At 43.4% G+C, this 17101-nt stretch overlaps 1 pseudogene; it reads left to right on the plus strand.

The window, feature by feature from the left end:
- The first annotated feature begins 5835 nt into the window (after nucleotides 1–5835).
- On the plus strand, nucleotides 5836–12012 carry LOC122894052 (annotated as a pseudogene).
- Nucleotides 12013–17101: the final 5089 nt, after the last annotated feature.

Genomic DNA, 17101 nt, shown 5'->3' on the forward strand with positions numbered 1-17101 from the left:
TCTTTGCTGACAAGTTTACAGGAGGCAGTGTTGGCTAGGCACGCACCCTTCTACATTGGACATATTAGAGCTCATTCAGAAATGCCAGGGTCTATGGCAGAAGGAAGTAAAATAGCTGATGCTAATGCAAAATTTGATTTCTGTGGGACAATAGAAGAGGCTAGAGAATATCATAAAAAATGGCATGTGAACTCCCTAACCCTAAAAACGCGATTTAATATTTCAAGAGCAGACGCACGTGATATAGTGAAAGGATGCGGTAATTGCACTGTGCACCTTCCTACACCCTCCTTAGGAGTAAACCCAAAAGGCTTGTTGCCTAATCATCTTTGGCAGATGGATGTAACTCACATACCATCCTTTGGTCAGCAACAATATTTACACTTAAGTGTTGACACCTGCTCTGGAATAATCAGTGCAACCCCCCTAAGGAGTGAAAATGCAAAGAATGTGATGCCCCATTGCTTGCGCAGCTTTGCATGCTGGGGAGTACCTAAAAACCTAAAAACAGATAACGCACCTGCTTACACCTTCAAAACTCTTAAGAGTTTTTTAGCATGCTACAATATTCAACATAGCTCTGGAATACCATATAATCCACAAGGTCAAGGAGTGGTGGAGAGAGCCCACCTGACATTTAAAACAACCCTACAAAAAATAAAGAAGGGGGGAATAGGGGAGGACTACAACACACCTAATGATCTCACTAACCTAGTAACCTTCACTTTAAATTTTCTAACCTTGGACAAAGATGGCCTTTCCACTGCAGAGCGACATTGGGGCCAGCAAAAAAAGATGCAAATGATGGTCAAATGGAAAGATATACTTACAGGCCTCTGGAGAGGCCCGGACCCAGTGCTCTGATGGCACCGAGGATCTCTCTGTGTTTTTCCTCAGGATGCGCCAACTCCAATCTGGGTGCCGGAGAGGCTCACGAGGATGGTGGTCATGGAGCCTGTGGACCCTGTGGATGATGATGATGATAAATCTACATCCCAACACCAGTCTCCCTTGTACATCGCAGACTTGCCTCCTGTCTGAATGCTGGAACACCTCGAGGGGCGACTCTGCAATACTCACCAGAATCCCTACGTATATCCCAATGCCAGTACAAGTGGACTCGAACAATTTGCCGGTGTTGCTTCACCACAAACGAGACTTTGGGATCACCGCAGCCGTAATTGCAGCCATTGCAGCGTCTACGGTCGCCGCAGCCGCCGCAGCAATAAGCACTAACAACATCAGTACAAACTGCTGCAACTCTCAACAATGTCACAGGACTGGTGGCCGAGGCTTTCGCAACACAAGACCAAATCAATGGACATTTACATGGAGGGATTCTCATTGTAAATCAGAGAGTAGATCTAGTACAAGAACAGGTTGATATCCTGGGGTCATTATTGGCTGTTGGATGCATAAGCAACATGCCAGGACTCTGTGTTACCCCAGTAACTTATAGTAATTTAACTATTGCGGCAAATCTCTCCAAACAGCTGGGACATATGCTCAATGGTACCTGGAATCTCAAGTTCCAGAATTTAACCCAACAGTTAAGAGCCCAAATTGTCACCCTAAATGCCACTAAGGTGCCCATTGCCTCAGTCCAAGATTGGCTTAACATGCTGCAGCAATCAGTCTCATTCCTCAAACAATGGGCCGGCCTGGGAGCCTTGGCCATCCTGCTAGTGATAGCCAATGTATTTATGATACGCTGGTTTTGTAGCCTCGGTCGTCGACAGTGTCGACAGCAACAACTCATGGCCCAGGCCATGATGGCTCTCGAGGCTGGTACCTCCCCCTAAGTATGGCTAAGCATGCTAGACCAGTAGTCAAAGATGGGTAAGACTGATCTCACACCATAGCAACCTAAGACAGGTGCCCCTCGACCAGGAGGAGTACCCAATGACGGGTAAGCATGGGTAGTGAGGATCGGCAACCTAAGACAGGCACGGTCTCAGCCGTCACATATTAATAAAATAAAAAAGGGAATCTATTTTTAGAGGAATCTCCTCAAGAAATTAAAAATAGAGCTTCCCTACGACCCTGCAATTGCACTCCTGGGTATTTACCCCAAAGATACAGATGTCGTGAAAAGAAGGGCCATCTGTACCCCAATGTTTATAGCAGCAATGGCCACGGTCGCCAAACTATGGAAAGAACCAAGATGCCCTTCAACGGATGAATGGATAAGGAAGATGTGGTCCATATACACTATGGAGTATGATGCCTCCATCAGAAAGGATGAATACCCAACTTTTGTAGCAACATGGACGGGACTGGAAGAGATTATGTTGAGTGAAATAAGTCAAGCAGAGAGAGTCAATTATCATATGGTTTCACTTATTTGTGGAGCATAACCAATAGCATGGAGGACAAGGGGCGTTAGAGAGGAGTAGGGAATTTGGGTAAATTGGAAGGGGAGGTGAACCATGAGAGACTATGGGCTCTGAAAAACAGTCTGAGGGGTTTGAAGTGGCGGGGGGTGGGAGGTTGGGGTACAAGGTGGTGGGTATTATAGAGGGCACGGCTTGCATGGAGCACTGGGTGTGGTGAAAAAATAATGAATACTGTTTTTCTGAAAATAAATAAATTGAAAAAATAAAAAAATAAAAAATAAAAAAGGGGGAGCTGTCGGGAGCCACGCTGGCAGAACAAGAACAAGATGGCGCATGCGCTTTTGAGGAACTAGATGTGATTGGCTGACAGCTTATGTAAGAGGTGCATGAACACTGCGTGACCCTTAGGTGGTGGAAGGGAATGATCATGCGCGCGCTGCATGTAAGGGCTGCTCATTGGCTGTTGCAAACTGTATATATGTGTGTGAACTTCCGTGTAGGAGAGGAGCGCGGGGCCGTGGGAGCGGTGGACCAGCATGGGTTCCCGGCGCTGCGGCGCGGTGCGCGCGGCGGAGGGAGAGGAGGCTATGAAGAGAGCGCAATAAAGAAGCTTGCCACCCTGTGTGTCCCCGGGTCGTTCTTGATGGCGAGAGCGACAGTAACTCAGTGCAGAAACTAAAAGAAATGGAATCTTGGGATCCAAGACCCTTTAATTATCATTGTGTTTACAGCAGAGTTGGCATCAATATAAAATTTTTCTAGCAAAGATGTCTGGGATGACTGTTGATATTGAGTGTATTTAACACTAGATTTGGAAAGCTGTAGCCATAGAATGTGGATCCTGCCCATACAGCCATGGCATAGGCAGCCTTGGAAGCCAGCTCTCTGGACTAATACTACTTGCAGTTTTAGCAGTACTGGGGTAAAAGCAGAAGCTCCCATGACCCCTAAGACTGTGACCCCTGGGACTAATTCAGTGATTCATCACTTACAAACAACACCTAGTGTTCATCAAAACTAGAGCTTTCTTTCATGCTCATCATCCATCTCCCCAGTCCTCACTCGTCTCCCTCCATCAACCTGCAGTTTGTACTCTATTACTAAGAGTCACTTGTGGTTGTTTCCCTCCCTCCTCTTTTTTCTTTTGCTACTTCCCTTATATTCACCTCTTTTCCTTCACAAATTCCACATATGAGTCATAAATGGGAGAAGATAATTGCAAAGACATATCTGATAACGTTTAATATCCATAATCTATAAAGACTTTACCACACTCGACATGCAAATAATGTAGTTAAGAAATGGGAAGAAGAAAGGAATAAACATTTATTGAAGGAAGACATCCAGAAGGATATCAGATACATGAAAAGGCACTCAACATCAGTCATCATAGGGTGTCGCGGCCGGTGCGACAAACTGACCAGGAACGTGAGGGTAAGAGGATGGTGAAAAGAAATTAAGAGACAAAGAAATGGGGACAGGAGGAGCACCAAGGAGGATGTCCAATGGTGCCAAAGTTTATTTTGCAGAGTTATACCACACAGTAAGGGAATCACCTCCTGTACATCTGGTGCTAGTTTCTATTTTGGCCTGAGAGTAGCTGGCCATGCAGAGATATCAGGCAGCCTTGACCTTCATGGTTTGGACACTAAGGCCATAACTCAATATTCACAAAACACAGGAGCCTTATTAGCTTAGTCTTGAGACAGCAGCTGCAATGGCAACAAGCCAAGCCTCACAATGTTCTCATAACAATCACCAGGGAGACAAGGTGGCACTCTAGCTTGCCACCTGTGAAGGTCCTCGGTTGAAGAGGTTCCCAAGAACTGTTGCTCTATTGGGTTAACCCCTTCTAGGCATGAGGTCTCAAACAATCGGGAAAGCACAAATCAAAACCATGGAAAGGTGTTACCTCATACCTGTCAGAATGACTAAAATCCAATAATTGCTGAACACAATTCTCAGATCTATGGCAATTTCATTAGTGATTAACATCAAATATAGTTGAAAACATATAGAGACATGGTTTCTAGGTCTACCACTCCCAAGACAAGTAGTTGACCCTCACCTTACAAAGAGACATTTCCCATATAATAGAACCTATGAAACTATATCCTTGGGAGGGAAAGACTTCAGTGGTTTCAGGGCACCTGATACGTCATAGGGACTTAATTCAAGATTCCTGCTCATCTCTGAATATAATAAATAGAGCAGGATATTGTAGTCAAGGAGCAGAGTATCTCAAGTAAAGGAAGTAAGTATGAGGACATATGCTTTCAAAAGGCCAATCTGTTATGGTTATGCTGAGTGGTAACTCCTCATATGTTGGATAAGTTGGGAAGAGTGAAGAGGAGTCCTTGTATCTCTGCAAGGGTCTGTGACACCTGCCGGTGCACTGGGATCATCAGGGTGCTCTCACAATCCTTCTGACTCAAAAACCATGGAGCGCATGATCCAGGAGAAGAGGTGGATTGGGCATGGTCTCCTCTCAAGGACTTCTAGCTAAATGCTCTGTTAAGTTCTCCCAGAAAGGACACAATAAACATTTTGTAAATCTGTCGAAATACAGAAGAGACCTCCATTTTTTGAATAAATCATCAAAATGGTCATAACCACATTTGCCAAGGGCAAAGCATTGGGATGAACATAATTGATACCATCATCAAAATAAATATGAATGTAGAAGTACAGTGACCCCCATTTCAAAGATGAAGAATTGTCTTTAACAGCATGCTTTCTGATTTCAGGTGTTCTGAGGTTAACTGCTTAACTAATAATTCCATTCCTTTATCTTTATTGAAGTTTACCATTGATGTTTTCCAAGAAATCAGGTGCCCCTTGTGTCTGTTGATAACCCACAGTGTCTTCAGCAGCTCTGTGATTCTCTGTCAATGGTTATCAGTGTCTCCAAGTTTCTGTGACAGAAAGACCTGGTCTCCACACATCAGTCTACTGGGACTTCTGCAAATTCAGGAAGCCTGCAAATCTCATGTCCAACTCTGTTATGCAGAAGGTTAAAGGGAGAAAATAGATCCCATAGTGAGGAGCACAGACTCACACTCTGGGGCTTAATTTCACCTGCTGTGTGCCCCTGGACATTCAAACAACAATTCTGTGCTGCAGTGTGTACATATCCACCTGCAAAAATAGTGGTAAAATTAGTACCTACATCACAATAATGGGGTGGATATGTGAAAAAAACGAAGGTAATGGGTGCTAAGTAGTTTCTCTAGGAAAGTGACAAAATAAAAGAGCATGGTTTCCTCAAAGATATCTTGGTGAACTAACTCCACCAGGACCCTCATGAATGCTTTAGGTCACTGCCATCTTGAGGATGCTACCTGGAAAATGTGTTATATACGCAGAGAATATGCAAATATGGCCTTCCCTCTGCTGATTAAAACAGCTCAGCCCTGACTCTGCAGCTGGGAGAGGAACCCCAGCACAGTATTTCCAAGTGGTCCATTCAGTAATCAAGACAGAACATTGACAATTCACCATGGAGTTTGAGCTTGGCTGGTTATTCCTTGTTGCTCTTTTAAAAGGTAATTCATGGTGAGCAAGAGACGTTGAGGATGTGGGTGGATATGACTTAGAGAAACCATGGATGTGTGACAGTTTCCTCACAAGGACGTCTATGTCTGCAGATGTCCAATGTGAGGTGCAGCTGCTGGAGTCTGGGGGAGACCTAGTAAAGCCTGGGGGTCCCTGAGACTCTCCTGTGCAGCCTCTGGATTTACCTTCAGTAGCTATGGCATGAGCTGGGTCAGCCAGGCTCCAGGGAAGGGGCTGCAGTGGGTCGCATATATTAGCTATGATGGAAGTAGCACAAACTATACAGACTCTGTGAAGGGCGAGTTCACCATCTCCAGAGACAATGACAAAAACATGCTGTATCTGCAGATGAACAGGCTCAGAGCCCTGGACACAGCCCTGTATTACTGTGCAAGAGACAGCGTGGGAGGATATCAGCTTGAGTCTGGACACAAAACTCACTCTAAGAGGGATCTGGACCACCAAGGGTGTACAATAATCACCAATTCTGTCTTAAGCACAGGAGTAGATGCAGATGGAGGTTATGTGCAGGTTTCCTGTAAGGGTCTGGGGATTCCTCTCCATAGAACAGTTTCCATCACGGATCCTCTCTGCACACATGATTCAGTGCTTACCTCTTCACTCTCTGACTTCAAAAGTTTATTCTAATAGAGAAATAATTATACTAAAATGCACAAAATATCTTCTCCTATTCCGTGGGTTGCCTATTTGTTTTCTTGACTGTTTCCTTTGCTATGCAGAAGCTTTTGATTTTGAAGAAGTCCCAAAAGTTCATTTTCGCTTTTGTTTCCTTTGCCTTTGGAGACATACCTCCTTTTTTTAAATTTATTTTTTTTATTTTCAGCATAACAATATTCATTATTTTGCATCACACCCAGTGCTCCATGCAATCCGTGCCCTCTATAATACCCACCAACTGGTACCCCAACCTACCAACCCACCCTTCAAAACCCTCAGATTGTTTTTCAGAGTCCATAGTCTCTTATGATTCACCTCCCCTTCCAATTTTCCCCAGATCCCTTCTCCTCTCTAACACCCCTTGTCCTCCATGATATTTGTTATCCTCCACAAATAAGTAAAACCATATGATAATTGACTCTCTCTGCTTGACTTATTTCACTCAGCATAATCTGTTCCAGTCCCATCCATGTTGCTACAAAAGTTGGGTATTCATCCTTTCTGATGGAGGCATAATACTCCATAGTGTATATGGACCACATCTTCCTTATCCATTTGTCTGTTGAAGGGCATCTTGGTTCTTTCAGTAGTTTGGCGACCGTGGCCATTGCTGCTACAAAATACTGGGGTACAGATGGCCCTTCTTTTCACGACATCTGTATCTTTGGGGTAAATACCCAGGAGGGCAATGACAGGGTCATAGGGAAGCTCTATTTTTAATTTCTTGAGGAATCTCCACACTGTTCTCAAAAGAGGCTGCACCAACTTGCATTCCCAGGATTAGTGGAAGAGGGTTTCCCTTTCTCCACATCTCCTCCAACACATGTTGTTTCCAGTGTTGCTAATTTTCGCCATTCTAACAGGTGTAAAGTGAAATCTCAATGTGGTTTTTTTTTTATTTTTTTCCAATTTATTTATTTTCAGAAAAACAGTATTCATTATTTTTTCACCATACCCAGTGCTCCATGCAAGCTGTGCCCTCTATAATACTCACCACCTAGTACCCCAACCTCCCACCCCCCCGCCACTTCAAACCCCTCAGACTGTTTTTCAGAGTCCATAGTCTCTCATGGTTCACCTCCCCTTCCAATTCACCCAAATTCCCTACTCCTCTCTAACGCCCCATGTCCTCCATGCGATTTGTTATGCTCCACAAATAAGTAAAACCATATGATAATTGACTCTCTCTGCTTGACTGATTTCACTCAGCATAATCTCTTCCACTCCCGTCCATGTTGCTACAAAAGTTGGATATTCATCCTTTCTGATGGAGGCATAATACTCCATAGTGTATATGGACCACATCTTCCTTATCCATTCATCCGTTGAAGGGCATCTTGGTTCTTTCCATAGTTTGGCGACTGTGGCCATTGCTGCTATAAACATTGGGGTACAGATGGCCCTTCTTTTCACGACATCTGTATCTTTGGGGTAAATACCCAGGAGTGCAATTGCAGGGTCGTAGGGAGGCTCTATTTTTAATTTCTTGAGGAATCTCCACACTGTCCTCCAAAGCGGCTGCACCAACTTGCATTCCCACCAACAGTGGAAGAGGGTTCCCCTTTCTCCACATCCTCTCCAACACATGTTGTTTCCTGTTTTGTTAATTTTGGCCATTCTAACTGGTGTAAGGTGATATCTCAATGTGGTTTTAATTTGAATTTCCCTGAGGGCTAATGATGATGAGCATTTTTTCATGTGTCTGATAGCCATTTGTATGTCTTTTCACGACATCAGTATCTTTGGGGTAAATACCCAGGAGTGCAATTGCAGGGTCATAGGGAAGCTCTATTTTTAATTTCTTTTTTTTTTCCCAATTTATTTATTTTCAGAAAAACAGTATTCATTATTTTTTCACCACACCCAGTGCTCCATGCAAGCTGTGCCCTCTATAATACCCACCACCTGGTACCCCAACCTCCCACCCCCCGCCATTTCAAACCCCTCAGACTGTTTTTCAGAGTGTATGGCTTGATTGGAGAAGTGTCTGTTCATATCTTCTGCCCATTTTTTGATGTGTTTGTCTGTTTCGTGTGGGTTGAGTTTGAGGAGTTCATTATAGATCCTGGATATCAACCTTTTGTCTGTACTGTCATTTGCAAATATCTTCTCCTGTTCCGTGGGTTGCCTCTTTGTTTTTTTGACTGTTCCCTTTGCTGTGCAGAAGCTTTTGATTTTGATGAAGTCCCAGAAGTTTATTTTCGCTTTTGTTTCCTTTGCCTTTGGAGACGTATCTTGAAAGATGTTGCTGTGGCTGATATCAAAGAGATTACTGCCTATGTTCTCCTCTAAGATTCTGACGGATTCCTGTCTCACGTTGTGGTCTTTTATCCATTTTGAGTTGATCTTTGTGTACGGTGTAAGAGAATGGTCGAGTTTCATTCTTCTACATATAGCTGTCCAGTTTTCCCAGCACCATTTATTGAAGAGACTGTCTTTTTTCCACTGTATATTTTTTCCTGTTTTGTCGAAGATTAATTGACCATAGAGTTGAGGGTCCATATCAGGGCTCTCTACTCTGTTCCACTGGTCTATGTGTCTGTTTTTATGCCAGTACCATGCTGTCTTGGTGATCACAGCTTTGTAATAAAGCTTGAAATCAGGTAAGGTGATGCCGCCAGCTTTATTTTTGTTTTTCAACATTTCCTTAGAGATTCGGGGTCCCTTCTGATTCCATACAAATTTTAGGATTATTTGCTCCAGCTCTTTGAACAATGCCGGTGGAATTTTGATCGCAATGGCATTAAAAGTATAGATTGCAGACAGGGGGGGACAAGATGGCGGGGTACTAGGAAGAGGCGTCTTTTCAGCTGGTACCCCAAAGTGAGCTGATTACCTACCAAAGAACTCTGATCACCCATGAAATCAGCCTGAGATCAGAATTATACACGTCTGGATCTCTAGGGGCAGAAGACGCCAGTGAGCAGGTAAAGCGGAATGGGAACAGCGGACTGATATCGGAAGATAAACAAAAGGGGGAGGGAGCCACCAGAGGCGACCGGTGCGAAAGTAATACCCCCATACGAGCGAGAGTGCCCTGCGTCTGGGGACCACCATTAACTCGGAGACTGGTTGAAAGCACTCCAAAAGAGCAAAGGATCGCAGGGGCAAATTGTGGGAATCAGGGCGGCTAGGGACAGGGGCTTAAGTCCCCGGTCCCAGACGGCCTCCCCGGCGCAGAGGCAGAGAGAGTGCGGCGGAGAAACCGGCTCCTGGTCCCTAAGCCGCCAGCGCGCCCCAGAGCGCGGGGGTTCCGGCTCCTGTGAGGGGATGGGAGCCGCGCAGGTCTGCAGAACGCGCGCTAGCCGGACCACAAAGCTTGAGATGCGCGTGCACGTCGCTCCAGCACTCCTGGGTTTCTTTTTTTTTTTTTTTTTTTTTTTTTAAGGTACTAACCATTTTATTTATTTATTTTTTTCCAATTTATTTATTTTCAGAAAAACAGTATTCATTATTTTTTCACCACACCCAGTGCTCCATGCAAGCTGTGCCCTCTATAATACCCACCACCTGGTACCCCAACCTCCCACCCCCCCGCCACTTCAAACCCCTCAGATTGTTTTTCAGAGTCCATAGTCTCTCATGGTTCATCTCCCCTTCCAATTTACCCAAAAGCACATACCCTCCCCAATGTCCATAACCCTACCCCCCTTCTCCCAACCCCCCTCCCCCAAGCAACCCACAGTTTGTTTCGTGACATTAAGAGTCACTTATGGTTTGTCTCCCTCCCTATCCCATCTTGTTTCATGGATTCTTCTCCTACCCACTTAAGCCCCCATGTTGCATCACCACTTCCTCATGCTGGCGAGGATGCGGAGAAAAGGGAACCCTCCTACACTGTTGGTGGGAATGCAAGCTGGTGCAACCGCTCTGGAAAACAGCATGGAGGTTCCTCAAAATGTTGAAAATAGAACTGCCCTATGACCCAGCAATTGCACTACTGGGAATTTACCCTAAAGATACAAACGTAGTGATCCAAAGGGGCACGTGCACCCGAATGTTTATAGCAGCAATGTCCACAATAGCCAAACTATGGAAAGAACCTAGATGTCGATCAACAGATGAATGGATCAAGAAGATGTGGTATATATACACAATGGAATACTATGCAGCCATCAAAAGAAACGAAATCTTGCCATTTGCGACAACATGGATGGAACTAGATCGTATCATGCTTAGCGAAATAAGTCAAGCGGAGAAAGACAAATATCATATGGTCTCCCTGATATGAGGAAGTGGTGACACTCCTGGGTTTCTAAGGCCCGGGGGCGCTTCTTTACCCGGGCCATTGTTTCAAAGTCTAAGCCGCGTGCGCGAAACTCTTCCCCAGACAGAGGCGCGCAAAAGCCCAGCCTGCAGGCTTACGGACCAGCGCCCCGTTCTCAGTGCCCCAGACGCGCGCCCGACCCACAGCCGCCTCTGAAAAGAGGTGTGCGCAAGCCGGGCACTCCCAGCCCGGGCCGGCGGTAAAATCTCAGTGTGCGATCGCTGCTTGGAACCTCTCTGGCGGTCAGGAGCTCCCAGACAGCCGCCACTGCCTTGGCTTTGGGGACGAGCAAAAGATCCTGCGCCCCCAGGGTCTTTAACTTGGAACCTGCACTGCCAGCATCCAAGGGGGAATTTATTCAGCTTCTGCACCCAGACTGAGGCTTCTCTCTGAGACGGAGATCAGGAAATGTTCCAGGGTGTACCTTGACTGCACCAGAGTTGATACATCCAGCTACATCTGTTCAGTCTTCTCCCACCAAAATGACTAGGAGGAGGAATGCCCAACAGAAGAAAAATACAGAAGATGGACCTTCTGCAACAGAGCTAACGGCTATCAACATAGACAATATGTCGGAAAGAGAATTCAGGCTAACAATTATCCAGGCAATAGCTAGGTTGGAGAAAGCCATGGATGACCAAACAGAATTGATTAGAGCCGAACTGAAAGCGACCAGACAGGATGTTCACAATGTTAGGGCGGAGCTTAAAGCTACCAGGGAGGAGGTCCACAATGCTCTCAATGAGTTCCAATCCAATCTAAACTCTCTCAAAGCTAGGGTAACTGAGACAGAAGATAGAATTAGTGATCTGGAAGACAAACAGATAGAGAGAAAGGATCAGGAGGAAGCCTGGAACAAACAGCTTAGATCCCACGAAAGCAGAATTAGGGAAATAAGTGATGCCATGAAGCGTTCCAACGTCAGAATTATTGGAATTCCTGAAGGGGAGGAGAAAGAAAGAAGTCTAGAAGATGTCGTGGAACAAGTCCTTCATGAAAACTTTCCGAATCTCGCGGATGAAACCAGCGTTCATGTACTAGAGGCTGAACAGTCTCCACCCAAGATTATACACTCCAAAAAAACATCACGACACCTGATAGTCAAATTGAGAAGTCATAATTGTAGGTATAATCTCTTGAAAGCTGCCAGGGCAAAGAGGCTCCTTACTTACAGAGGGAAGCCCATCAGAATAACGTCAGACCTGTCCACAGAGACCTGGCAAGCCAGAAGAGGCTGGCAAGATATATTCAGGGCACTAAATGAGAAGAACATGCAGCCAAGAATACTTTATCCAGCAAGACTGACATTCAAAATGGATGGAGAGATAAAGAGTTTCCAAGACCGGCAAGGCTTAAAAGACTATGCAACCACCAAGCCGATACTGCAGGAAATATTAAGGGGGGTGCTATAAAAGAGGAAAAATCCCAAGAATAGCATTGAACAGAAATATAGAGACAGTCTACAGAAAGAAAGACTTCAAAGGTAACTCGATGTCAATAAAAACGTATCTATCAATAATCACTCTCAATGTGAATGGCCTAAATGCACCCATAAAACGGCACAGGGTTGCAGATTGGATAAAACGACAGGACCCATCCATATGCTGTCTACAAGAGACCCATTTTGAACCTAAAGATACACGCAGACTGAAAGTGAAGGGGTGGAGAAGCATCTTTCATGCCAATGGGACTCAAAAGAAGGCTGGGGTAGCGATTCTCATATCAGATAAATTAGACTTCAAACTAAAGACTGTAGTCAGAGATACAGAAGGACACTACATAATCCTTAAAGGGACTATCCACCAAGATGATCTAACAATTGTAAATATCTATGCTCCCAATATGGGAGCAGCCAATTACTTAAGAAAACTGTTAATCAAGATAAAGAGTCATATGGATATGAATACACTAATCGTAGGTGATCTTAACACGCCTCTTTCAGAATTAGACAGATCATCGAAGCAGAAAATCAATAAAGAAACAAGAGCATTGAACGACACATTGGACCAGATGGACCTCATAGATATATACAGAACATTCCACCCTAAAACAGCAGAATACTCATTCTTCTCAAGTGCACACGGAACCTTCTCCAGAATAGACCACATACTGGGTCACAAATCAGGACTCAGCCGATACCAAAAGACTGAGATTATTCCCTGCATATTCTCAGATCACAATGCTTTGAAACTGGAGCTCAATCACAAGGAAAAGTTCCGAAGGAACTCAAACACCTGGAAGCTAAAGGCCACCTTGCTTAAGAATGCTTGGATCACCAGGAGATCAAAGAAGAACTGAAACAATTCATGGAAACCAATGAGAATGAAGACACTTCAGTCCAAAACCTATGGGATACAGCAAAGGCGGTCGTAAGGGGAAAATATATAGCCATCCCAGCCTTACTCAAAAAAATTGAAAAATCCAGAACACACCAGCTGTCTCTACACCTTAAAGAACTGGAGGATCAACAACAAATCAAACCAGCTCCACACATAAGAAGGGAAATCATCAAGATTAGAGCTGATATCAATGAGGGAAAAACCAGAGATACAGTAGAACGTATCAATGAAATTAGAAGCTGGTTTTTTGAAAGAATCAATAAGATCGATAAGCCACTGGCTACACTAATCCAAAAGAAAAGAGAGAAATCCCAAATTCATAAAATTATGAATGAAAAGGGAGAGATCACAACTAACACCAAGGAAGTAGAAACAATCATCAGAAGTTATTACGAACAGTTATATGCCAATAAGCTTAGCAACCTAGATGAAATGGATGCATTCCTGGAAAAATATAAACTACCAAAATTGAACCAGGAAGAAATCGACAACCTGAATAGACCGATATCTAATAACGAGATTGAAGCAGTGATCAAAAATCTCCCAAAAAACAAGAGCCCAGGACCTGACGGATTCCCTGGGGAATTCTACCAAACCTTCCAAGAAGAAATAACACCTATTCTCCTGAAGATGTTTCAAAAAATTGAAGCAGAAGGAAAACTTCCAGACTCTTTCTATGAAGCCAGCATTACCCTGATCCCCAAACCAGGCAAGGACCCTACCAAAAAGGAGAATTTCAGACCAATATCACTGATAAATATGGATGCTAAGATTCTCAACAAGATCCTAGCCAACAGGATCCAACAACACATTAAAAAGAGTATCCACCATGATAGGTGGGATTCATCCCTGGGCTACAAGGATGGTTCAACATTCGTAAATCAATCAATGTGATACAACAAATTAATATGAGAAGAGAGAAGAAACACATGGTCCTCTCAATTGATGCAGAAAAAGCATTTGACAAAATCCAACATCCGTTCCTGATTAAAACGCTTCAAAGTATAGGGATAGAGGGAACATTCCTGAACCTCATCAAATCTATCTTTGAAAGACCCACAGCAAATATCATCCTCAATGGGAAAAAGCTTGCAGCCTTCCCATTGAGATCAGGAACAAGACAAGGATGCCCACTTTCACCACTCTTGTTCAACATAGTATTAGAAGTCCTAGCAACAGCAATCAGACAACAGAGAGAAATAAAAGGTATCCAAATTGGTAATGAAGAAGTCAAACTCTCTCTCTTCGCAGATGACATGATTCTTTATATGGAAAACCCAAAAGACTCCACCCCCAAACTACTAGAACTCATACAGCAATTCAGCAGCGTGGCAGGATACAAAGTCAATGTGCAGAAATCAGTGGCTTTCTTATACACTAACAAGGAAAATACAGAAAGGGAAATTAGAGAATCGATTCCATTTACTATAGCACCAAGAACCATAAGATACCTGGGAATAAACCTAACTAAAGAGGTAAAGGATCTGTACTTGAGGAACTATAGAACACTCATGAAAGAAATTGAAGAAGACACAAAAAGATGGAAGACCATTCCATGCTCTTGGATCGGAAGAATAAACATCGTTAAAATGTCTATACTGACTAGAGCAATCTATACTTTTAATGCCATTCCGATCAAAATTCCACCGGCATTCTTCAAAGAGCTGGAGCAAATAATCCTAAAATTTGTATGGAATCAGAAGAGACCGCGAATCGCTAAGGAAATGTTGAAAAACAAAAATAAAGCTGGCGGCATCACCTTACCTGATTTCAAGCTTTATTACAAAGCTGTGATTACCAAGACAGCATGGTACTGGCATAAAAACAGACACATAGACCAGTGGAACAGAGTAGAGAGCCCTGATATGGACCCTCAACTCTATGGTCAATTAATCTTCGACAAAACAGGAAAAAATATACAGTGGAAAAAAGACAGTCTCTTCAATAAATGGTGCTGGGAAAGCTGGACAGCTATATGTAGAAGAATGAAACTCGACCATTCTCTTACACCGTACACAAAGATCAACTCAAAATGGATAAAAGACCTCAACGTGAGACAGGAATCTATCAGAATCTTAGAGGAGAACATAGGCAGTAATCTCTTCGATATCAGCCACAGCAACTTCTTTCAAGATACGTCTCCAAAGGCAAAGGAAACAAAAGCGAAAATAGACTTCTGGGACTTCATCAAAATCAAAAGCTTCTGCACAGCAAAGGAAACAGTCAAAAAAACAAAGAGGCAACCCACGGAATGGGAGAAGATATTTGCAAATGACAGTACAGACAAAAGGTTGATATCCAGGATCTATAATGAACTCCTCAAACTCAACCCACACGAAACAGACAAACACATCAAAAAATGGGCAGAAGATATGAACAGACACTTCTCCAATCAAGAAATACAAATGGCTATCAGACACATGAAAAAATGCTCATCATCATTAGCCCTCAGGGAGATTCAAATTAAAACCACATTGAGATATCACCTTACACCAGTTAGAATGGCCAAAATTAACAAAACAGGAAACAACATGTGTTGGAGAGGATGTGGAGAAAGGGGAACCCTCTTCCACTGTTGGTGGGAATGCAAGTTGGTGCAGCCTCTTTGGAGAACAGTGTGGAGATTCCTCAAGAAATTAAAAATAGAGCTTCCCTACGACCCTGCAATTGCACTCCTGGGTATTTACCCCAAAGATACAGATGTCGTGAAAAGAAGGGCCATCTGTACCCCAATGTTTATAGCAGCAATGGCCACAGTCGCCAAACTATGGAAAGAACCAAGATGCCCTTCAACGGATGAATGGATAAGGAAGATGTGGTCCATATACACTATGGAGTATTATGCCTCCATCAGAAAGGACGAATATCCAACTTTTGTAGCAACATGGACGGGACTGGAAGAGATTATGCTGAGTGAAATCAGTCAAGCAGAGAGAGTCAATTATCATATGGTTTCACTCATTTGTGGAGCATAACCAATAGCATGGAGGACAAGGGGCGTTAGAGAGTAGTAGGGAATTTGGGTAAATTGGAAGGGGAGGTGAACCATGAGAGACTATGGACTCTGAAAAACAGTCTGAGGGGTTTGAAGTGGCGGGGGGGTGGGAGGTTGGGGTACCAGGTGGTGGGTATTATAGAGGGCACAGCTTGCATGGAGCACTGGGTGTGGTGAAAAAATAATGAATACTGTTTTTCTGAAAATAAATAAATTGGGGAAAAAAAAAAAAAAAAAAAAAAAGAAAAAGAAAAAGCATAAAGTGCATGCTGCACATGAAGCCATAAAGGCATCAATAATCCAAAGTAAACAAAGTAAAGCAAAAATAATGGGAGGTTGGGGTACCAGGTGGTGGGTATTATAGAGGGCACAGCTTGCATGGAGCACTGGGTGTGGTGAAAAAATAATGAATACTGTTTTTCTGAAAATAAATAAATTGGGAAAAAAAATAATGAATACTGTTATGCTGAAAGTAAATAAAAAGTAAATTTTAAAAAAGACCACAGATTCACTTTGCATATTATGCCCTTCATAGTGAAATAGAAAAAATGTTGTTGATATTTAATACATCCTGAAGTTCATGTAATTATATTAAACAGTTGTACATTCTAAAAAAAGAAGAAGAAGAAATGATCTTTGGATGGGGGTGTCACTGTCTTAAACAATGCTCATAGCATCATTGTTAGTGACATCAGAAAGCAGTGAAACCCCACCAGGTGTGGTGTGGATGTAAAGCCTTAACATTACACACACACACACACACACACACACACACACACACACACAAACATACAGAAGAGTATAAAACCTTCATAACTTTCCCTTACTTAATTTTTATGCAGCAAAGATGGTTCCAAAAACAGAAATACAAAGCATACAGGAAGACCTCAAGAAGCAAGAAAAATCTAAAAGACACCACCTAACATTACAC

Source organism: Neovison vison, chromosome 13, assembly GCF_020171115.1.
Source record: "Neovison vison isolate M4711 chromosome 13, ASM_NN_V1, whole genome shotgun sequence".
NCBI lineage: Eukaryota > Metazoa > Chordata > Mammalia > Carnivora > Mustelidae > Neogale > Neogale vison.